This window comes from Labrus mixtus, chromosome 14 (assembly GCF_963584025.1).
Source record: "Labrus mixtus chromosome 14, fLabMix1.1, whole genome shotgun sequence".
NCBI lineage: Eukaryota > Metazoa > Chordata > Actinopteri > Labriformes > Labridae > Labrus > Labrus mixtus.
Genome location: NC_083625.1, coordinates 24955982 through 24966045, shown reverse-complemented (window position 1 = coordinate 24966045; position 10064 = coordinate 24955982).

The following is a 10064-nucleotide window of genomic DNA, read 5'->3' as shown; positions in this document are numbered from 1 at the left end:
CACAGGACACTTGGAAAACACACTAAAGAGCATATAAAACCAGAAAAAGCACAATATGGAACTTTTAAGAGTTCTACTTTCATCATTTTGACGCAGGCTGGTCTCGAACTCGTTAATTTAAGAGATTAAACTCGTTAATTTACGAGTTTAAACTCGTAAATGTACGACTTTATTCTTGTAAATTTACAACTTTAATCTTGAAATTTAATTTAATTTAATTTTTTTTTAATGTGGCTCTAATCCTCCATCGTATAAATCAGCTCAGTTCCGTCAGTAATGAGTTGCAGGGTTCACATTGACAGCCTGTGGGATCACTCTCTGAATCACCCAAACCCTGGGAAAGTGTTTGTTTGGACATTCCTCCTCCTCACAAAGGGATTTTGTCACTCTGTTCACGGCTTTAGCACTCAAACACCCATCGGTCTGTGCGCCAGACCTCCAATGGTCAAACATCGAATTAAAGAGGAAGACAGAAATCAGATTTAATTTTTGGCAATATAAAGAAATCAGACTGTTGGGCTGTCAGAGGGAGCAGACATTGAGGGAGATGTTGCCCTATGGCCAGCCTTGTGTTGGTTAAAGTGGTTCTCATGATTTTACACTGACAGAAATAGCTGTGGAGGACGTAGGGCCCATGCTGTGAGCTCACATGATACATCGCAGCAACAGCCTGCACGAGCTGCACGCTCAAAGTTAGCTGTAACACCTCTTGACCTCAGCCTGTGGACACACTGCAAAGCCAAAACAGCTCCACACGTCAGGAGAAACAAAGCTGAGGGGAATGTTTTCAACTGTTATATGGATTTTAGTGGCCTTTAACTTTTGCAAGACTTGTCACACAGCCATCTGTTTCTAATGATGATACTTTTAAATACAAACAAAGATTGAGGAGAATTGATTCAGAATGTCTATATTTGGCAATAGAAGAAATTTAACCCCTAATCCAAAGCCATGTGACAATGTTTTCCTTTGCCGTCGCTCTGAGTCCGTCAGCTACGCTCTGTTGAGCCCACACTGTTAGACCCCACGTGGGCCAAGTCTGCTCTGATTGGTCTGCCGATCCGCTCTGTCGTTGGTCAGTTGCTCAGCACGCTCCTCGGAAATTTCAACATGAGCTGCTGGGCTTGCCACAAAGAGCCAATGGACTTAGATCAGTGATCTCACACTGACAATGACGTCGCACTGACACATTTTTATCGAGGGGGGCTAGAACCGAGCGTTACATGCAGCTAATGCTACAGCTAACAGGAGGATGTAGGAGAAGCCGCATTTCCGCGGACTTTGACTTTTTGCACATAGATGTGCCTAAACATGCACAGGACACTTGGAAAACACACTAAAGAGCATATAAAACCAGAAAAAGCAGAATATGGAACTTTTAAGAGTTCTACTTTCATCATTTTGACGCAGGCTGGTCTCGAACTCGTTAATTTAAGAGATTAAACTCGTTAATTTACGAGTTTAAACTCGTAAATGTACGACTTTATTCTTGTAAATTTACAACTTTAATCTTGAAATTTAATTTAATTTAATTTTTTTTTAATGTGGCTCTAATCCTCCATCGTATAAATCAGCTCAGTTCCGTCAGTAATGAGTTGCAGGGTTCACATTGACAGCCTGTGGGATCACTCTCTGAATCACCCAAACCCTGGGAAAGTGTTTGTTTGGACATTCCTCCTCCTCACAAAGGCCATCACAAAGGGATTTTGTCACTCTGTTCACGGCTTTAGCACTCAAACACCCATCGGTCTGTGCGCCAGACCTCCAATGGTCAAACATCGAATTAAAGAGGAAGACAGAAATCAGATTTAATTTTTGGCAATATAAAGAAATCAGACTGTTGGGCTGTCAGAGGGAGCAGACATTGAGGGAGATGTTGCCCTATGGCCAGCCTTGTGTTGGTTAAAGTGGTTCTCATGATTTTACACTGACAGAAATAGCTGTGGAGGACGTAGGGCCCATGCTGTGAGCTCACATGATACATCGCAGCAACAGCCTGCACGAGCTGCACGCTCAAAGTTAGCTGTAACACCTCTTGACCTCAGCCTGTGGACACACTGCAAAGCCAAAACAGCTCCACACGTCAGGAGAAACAAAGCTGAGGGGAATGTTTTCAACTGTTATATGGATTTTAGTGGCCTTTAACTTTTGCAAGACTTGTCACACAGCCATCTGTTTCTAATGATGATACTTTTAAATACAAACAAAGATTGAGGAGAATTGATTCAGAATGTCTATATTTGGCAATAGAAGAAATTTAACCCCTAATCCAAAGCCATGTGACAATGTTTTCCTTTGCCGTCCTCTCTGGGTGGGAAGCTAATTGATGTAATAATGTCAGACTGCTTTACGCTGTATGTATGTATGTATGAGATGTATGATGTAATTTTACTGCTTCTTGACTGATCACCAACTATAAACCAGTAATTAGTGAATGTCTTGAGGGGCACAACGCATTTTTTGAAAATAAAAACAGATTTGCTAACCCATAATAATAATAATAGGCTACTGTTATCTTTTCACTGCTTTCTAATTGATCAGTGTCTGATAAAGAAGCAGATAGTAAAATACAGATGGACGTTGGACTGTAAGTAAACAACATGGCCGTGTCCGAAACTGCATACTAGTCATACTAAATATGACGTCACATTGAGTGTGTAGTATAATCTGAGATCACAGTATGCAATTTTGTGTAGGATGATGTTTACTCGATAGGCCAGAATTTGTTAGCAGAGCTCATCGTTCAGCCAACTAGCAGTAAATGAAAGTAAACATACTGAAATACATTCTAAATGTTTCCAAATAATAATAAATGACTTTAAAGCTGTATTAGTAATGAACAGATGTATATCGTTGTTGAATTCTATTTAAGGACTGACGGTTGTGCTAGCATGATGCTTGCTTATTCAACGTAGCTCGGACTGGAAGACGTACGACATGTGACCTGTAGTTTAGTATGTTGCTAACATACTACGATCGCGTTAGCGGCAGTATATAAGTATGTGGTTTCAGCTAACGTAAGCCTTCAGCCGCTGCCAAGCTTAAATTAGTGTTGTGTTATGCAGTATTATAGGACAGGTTGTATGCTAACTATAGAGCCAATATTCAACCTATAGTATAGCCAAAAGGACATTACATTTTAGCTAGAGGAAAATGGCCATCATGTATGAGTTTCTGGACACTGAACTTAACTGGATCAGTGGATGTTGTGTAGTTAAAAACAGACACAGTGAAGACGGACATACTGGTCTTGTGGTTCGAGAGCAGAAGGATCTGCTACGTGCAGGTGAGCGGGGGTCTGCTCTGTCTGCACACAGATCTGTCTGCCGACAGCCTCAAGGACTCTGGTCACTGGCATTCCTCAGCCTGGCAGTTGGAAACAAAAGGGTGTGAGCATGTGTCCCCCCCCCGCTGTCTGTCACTTGGTTCACTCATCTGTTTGCACATACAGGTGGTTCAGCCAGAGAGAAGGAGAGTGCTAATAAGGACAGCAAAGTCATCTATATCGGGAGTCTTAACGGGCCTGTAAGATGCACTTTAATCATTTTTTATTAGTTTTCCATCACTGCCAACTGTTCATGTTACATCATGCAAACAAATATTGACTATATTTGTTTGCATTTATAGTGTTGCAACAGTAAAATATCTTTATCTTTCTCCCTGATTTAGGATTTAGTTTAGGTATAAACTGAGATTAGCAGCTGCTTGGCTTGCAGCCCTCAAACCCCCTCTAAGAGCGTAGCATTAAAAAGATTAGTACTAGGAGGAGTAGAACCCGTTAAAACTTAAATAATACGTACTTTAAAACTAGCTGAGCACCCACAAACAAGCTGGCAGCAGCTCGGCTAGCAGCCCCTTTCAAACATCATGTGTCCACTGAAGAAAAGCACCCAAAAAACATATACTTGAAGGTCCTTTATTGAGGGTGTCTAATGGTTTAATTAATTGGTAAATGGATTTGAGCTTGTATATTTCTTTTCTAGTCTTCTGACTACTCAAAGCGCTTTCACACTGCAGGTCACAGCTACACATTCACACACTGATGGTAGAGGCTGACCATCAAAAGTAACTTATCCATTCATACACATTCATGCGCCGCCAACAAAGTGACAGGGGCACTTCTGGGTTAAATGTCTTGCCTGAGAATACACCAGAGATTTTGCAGGAGCAGGGGATCGAGCCCCCAACCTTCCGGTTGAGAAACGACCGACTCTACCAACTGACCCACAGCCGCCCCGTCACTCGTCAGTTTGTTTCCAAGAGGAGAAGAACTCTGTGGATAAATTAGCCTTCCACAAAAGGATTAGAAACAGTGACAATTGAATGAATCCACACTTTAAAGCAGCCTAGTCACAGATAAGCTGCAGCTCAGCCTGCAGCCCCTGGTGTTACATCAGATAGTGGCAGAGTATTTTAATTTGACACTGGTTCATTCTGTGTTTTTATTGGTGCTAATCACCTGGGTTGTTTGTTTTGGAGAGGAGGGGACCTATTAAGGATAATTTGGCTCCAAGTAAAAACCATGCCATGAGCACAGCACCCTCATTTTGAGACGTGGTATGAAAAGTTTACGGCCTTACTTGTGTTTTTTAAGCAGTTAAAAAGGAAAGTGCTGAGGGACTCACAAAATGTAAAAATGCAGAGTGATGTTTTGTATCTTTCACTTTTTACCTTTGTGTTAGTGTGCCTGAGTATGTGAACAAGAAAAACCAAGACATGTTACTCTGAACTAACTTAGTTAATGTGCCACAAAAAGCCTTATTTCTTAAAGTAGATTTTGAGGCTGTACTGCTCTGAGGAATGTTTCCAACGTTTCAGAAAGGTGCTCAGAGTGAAGGACTCAGCTCAACTCTTGACCCAGTGTGTTTAAACCAGTGATTCATTTCCCGAAATGACTTTCTTTCCCTTCCTAATTCAATTCCTGCCAGCTCTAGGAATTTACTTAATTGTGTTGGGTAAATGTTGAAATCAAATTGAGGAATTCTTTGTTGTCACACACTGATACCATAGTGTCATTTCATCAGGCCTCCACAGATTAGATGTCTGGAAATGCTGAACCTGGTTAACTGACCGTCTGAGCAACTATTGTTATCATAAAGACATGCAAGTATTCGGCTGACCTCCGGCTAACCCTCCTCAAATATCTCACTTGGACACAATCCACGCAATAAAACAACATTTCATGTGCAAGGCCTGACAACATGAACCTGTTGTTCACATTAAATTGCTCCACATTCTTGCATTTTTCTCTCCGTCAACACAAAGCGGAAGAGGGGAAACAGGACGTGAATGAATAAGCTGCCATTTTGGCGGGGATCAGGTAAGAAACGAGCTTTAAAGCCGCCCTTATCCGGGCTGTTAGGAACCTTTGTGTCCCCGAACAGAGACAAAACAAAAGTAAAGACGACAAAAAAAACGGAACTAATCGCTGCTGCAGTTTCTGTTTCTTTTCTTTTTTTGTGTGTCTTTGTCAGAAAGTATCTGAGTATCTGTGCGTGGTCGCTGTGACCCCGCACTCTGAGTGGATTGCCGGGTAATAGAGAAGGAAAAGAGGAGTTTAATGGAGAGCAGTGAAAAAAACAGGGGTTAATGTCAGCGCGGACAATATAATGCCAATTGCCTTTGTGCAGCCTGCGGTGGAGATAACTGGCTGTGAATGAGGGAGACAAAGAATTTGGCTGGAGTGGTAAAGGCTTTCAGAAGTACTGACCCGTACTGTAAATGGACTTTTGTGGACCCCCCCCCCTTCCCCCACTCCCCCCCCCTGCAGACTTTAAACAGGAGCGCAGCAGTATGTGCTGTTAAAGGCCTATTTTTTGTTTAGTGTGTGTGTGCGTGTGTGTGTGCGTGTGCGTGTGTGTGTGTGTGTGCGTGTGTGTGTGCGTGCGTGTGTGTGCGCGTGTGTGTGCGTGTGTGTGCGTGCGTGTGTGTGTGCGTGTGTGTGTGTGCGTGTGCGTGTGTGTGTGCGTGTGTGTGCGCGTGTGTGTGTGCGTGTGTGTGTCCTCGGGCATGTTGCTGGGAGATAGCAGATGCAGCTCTCCAGATAAAGACAAAGCAGTGTTTAGTGAGGAGCAGGCAGCGACACCATCTGTGTTTGAACAGTGTTTAGATGGAAAATATTAACTCACTTTGTTTTTGCACAACATCTTCTACTGGGTCAAATTTAAAATGTTTACAAAACATTGAATTGTAGTTGTAAGCAGATATTTGTGTTACAGAAGAGGATAAGGGCTCGTATTTCAAAGTGGGCTCATCTTGTATACGCTTTCACTTCTCTTGGAATTTTTCCACAGTGAATTTTGAACAAATTCAGTTTAAAGGAAGAATGTGTGACTTTGTGATCCAGTAGATGTCGCCCTTGAGCACCAGCATGAAACCAAAACAAACTGCTGTTTGGCGACACCCCCGCTATTCTGAAGCCTCCGCTCTCCTGCAGAGACACACCTCCAACCCCTCTACACTCGCATTCACAGAAAGGAGTTATGAATTAGAACGCACCATAATTAATCACCATTAAGCGCAAGCGGCAGACAAAATTGTCAAAATTGTCAAAAAAAAGCTGCAATCACCTGTGATCTGCATTGTTGTGTTAGCCTGCTGATTTTAGCACACTTTGGTTAACTCATAGCTTCATATTGCACATAGTAACATTTATTTTCTGCTGTGATATGTAAAATGTTGCACATTCTTCCTTTAAAAGCAGAAAACTGTCGAACACAAAGTAAACCTGAACACAACTGACACCTCAACTTATTTAGAGAATTCACAGCTAAGCACTCAAAGATTGTTTAATATTAAACAGTTTACCATTTCATATTTCTCCCTTTAGAAAATGAGGAGCATTTAGTGTTGTTCTATGACTACACACATTAATCCATTTGAACTTGCGGTGGTAACATGACAGCATATATGTAAAAGTTCTGGGAGGTTGAATTCTTATGCAGGTCTCTGTATCTATACTGTAAATATTATCTTTAATTAATCTGAGAAAGACTAACCCATGTGAAAGAAGATACTTAGAGAAATAATAAACATGAGACCTGCGTCAACATGTGATGGCAATATTACATTTTTAAATGGCATCCCTTTTTATATGTAAAAACCACAAGGGTCGGACATGAACTACAGATCAAAGCTTCGTTTTTCTGTTCAGCCACAGTGAGTTTCTTTTATTTAACTAACCTGGTCATATATGGGCACACAGATAAAGATTCAAAGATGAACTTCAGGGGCGCCGTGGGTTGAGTGGTCAGGGGCGTGCGTCTTATGTGCAGAGGCTGAGGTCCTTGAAGCGGGAGGCCTCGGTTCAGATCCGACCTGTGGCTCTATTTCACAATCTGTCTCTCTCTCCCTGATTTCTGACTCTATACACTCTTCTGTCTCTACATTTAACTATTTATATCAAACCATCAAGTGTTTAAAAACTTGAAAAATATCTCACTTCAAGTTGTTTTTGTTCAACATTCTAAAAGTAAAAGCTCTTTTTATTTTAATTGGAGATGTCCGCATGGTTTGGATGGGAAATATGAACTGTTCCTCTTCAGTCTGAAGTGTAAGTAGGTTATATACTTCAGTTAAATTTATTCTCTCTCATAACCTCAACATAAAGTGAATCAGAGCCCATCCTCATTGCAGACCCTCAGCGCGAGCTATCAAAGGAAGGAGAGATGAAAAGAGCCATGGGGGGAGGACAGGGAAAGAGTGTGACTGAATTAATATGAATAAAAGAAAAGAGCGAGCTAAGTACTCTGGGAAAAGTAAACAGTGGTCGGTGTAATCACAGTAAATCTGTCCGGGGGGCCGACGGAGCGAGGAGTCACCAAACCCAGAGAGGAGAGAAGAAAAAAAAGCTAACTAGCTAACGTTAAAGCAAGGGGTTAAAGAGGGGAGCGGGGCGGCTTTATTCACATGAAGATCAGTGAAACCCCGCCGTGTTTACCCAGTGTCTGGCTGAGTTAAACTATGTAAACCTCAGCGTATAAATCACAGAGAGAGAGAGCGCCGGGTCACCAAAGTAAAGATGACTTCAGTTTAGAAGGTTTGAAAGTCATTTGAGTTTGTCAGCAGAGACTCTTTTAGCCTCTTCGTACATGAAACCTGCCGCTGTGTGAGGCCAGATTGAGACGCCCAATAAGAAAAGAAACCTTCAGTTACTGCCAGCAGCCTTAATATCAGCCGAGATGATCTGATAAAGGAGCAGCCCCACACACACACACACACACACACACACACACACACACACACACACACACACACACACACACACACACACACACACACACACACACACACTGACCACAGATCAGTCAAGGCGTCAGGCCGGGTGTGTTTGCATTTCATCAACCTGCATGAAGTATTTTCTCCTGATCTACCGGTCAGCTGCCAGGATGATTGATGTGATGAAACCCTTCAAAGGAGATCAGTTAATGACAGACACTAAGACATGGTGTGGTATTAAAGACACCGCGAGAACAAAGAGGGGATGTCATGCTACACTTTAAGGGCTTTTTCCTCAATACTTTACCTTAGTAATGGTTTGTACTTTGACTAGGGATGTAAAGATGAATCCTAAAATTGTGGAGTCAAGATTCACATCGGTACTCGCAATAATGTTGTGAGAGGCGGTTGGCAACTGCATAGAAAGATGAGACATAAACCTGTAAACTTTTAGAATAAACTAAAAGTGTCCCTCTCTGTATTTATTAGTAGTCTTCATTGAAGAGGTGTTGATTTCTGATTGGACGTCGTTTGTCATTCTGATATATTGAGAACAGATGTTGATCCTTCTTGTCATGTCTGGCCCTCAGGTAGGGGACATGACAGTAATTTTCACGATGTATTTGTGTCTTCATGAGCAGATCGCTCTTCAGGTTTGTGTCCTCATGTTGAACACCATGAGGACAATTTAGGCCCTTAAGTGCTCCAAGTGCTCGTCCACTTCCTCGGACAGTTGTTGAGTGGCAGAGACGTCCACACGGGCTTAGAGCAGATCGAGCGTATGAGCTCAGCTCGGCTCAAATCCCCTCTGATCTGGTTAAAAGCAGCTGCTCTCTCATGTTGTTCAAACGAATGTCTGAAAAATGAAACTCAGACACTTCTTCAGTTCTGCAACTCGAGTGCATCGCTGTAAATCCATCATTTGTCCTCACTAATCTTTCAGCCTGAGCTTTTATTTAAAAGAAGCATTTTTATAGGAAGGAAAATCAATGAATGAGGACAGAATCCACTTCATATCATATTTGTTTCACTCTCCGTTTGTAACATAAGGATCATTTTGAATAGTAGCCAGATTACCCCCCTCTCTTTAATTGCTTCCACATTTCACCGTCTGAATGAGGTAATAGCTTTTATGTGAGTGGGCCGGGCAGCCAGCGGAGCCATTATGTGTCATTAGCACCGTGTGCAGCACTGGTTTGATTTGTGAATCGTCTGATTGGAGAAACGCTCTGTGGGAAAATGGGGAAAGAGTTTTGTTTTGTTTTGTTTTTTAACTTCTAAGTATCAGCCTGGAAACTACGTGCCGATATCAATCATCAATAAGCTGCCACTGAAGGAGAAACAGGTGCTGAAATGTTGCAGGCTCCATCTATTATCAGAGGTTTAAATCAGGCTGATGTGTCAGTGAGCAGGTGAGATCATTCTGTCAAAGTTATGAAGTATTAATAATCCAACACCCTAGAATTCATCTGAAGGATCAGTGACATTTTTAAATCAAAGTCGCTTCACTTACTGGAAAAAAACAAACAAATGGATTGATAGAGACAGAAAGATGAAAAAGGAAATATTTTATGTTAATGTATGTATCTTTAGAGTTCAAGTTTGACTTTACTAATCCAGTTTGGAAAGTGTCTGAATGTTTATTTCTAATGACTGTGTGCACTCACAGTAGGCCATCCATACCGTCGAGTTTGTTAGACTAGTGTTACGACCAGCCGTATCATAGAAGTGACCCTCTCCTTCCTCACTCCCAATGATTAAACACAAGACAGTGTGCTATTTATTTAGCAAACACAAAATATGAACTAAACTTCAGGGAAAGCGCCGGCAAAACAATAAATAAAATA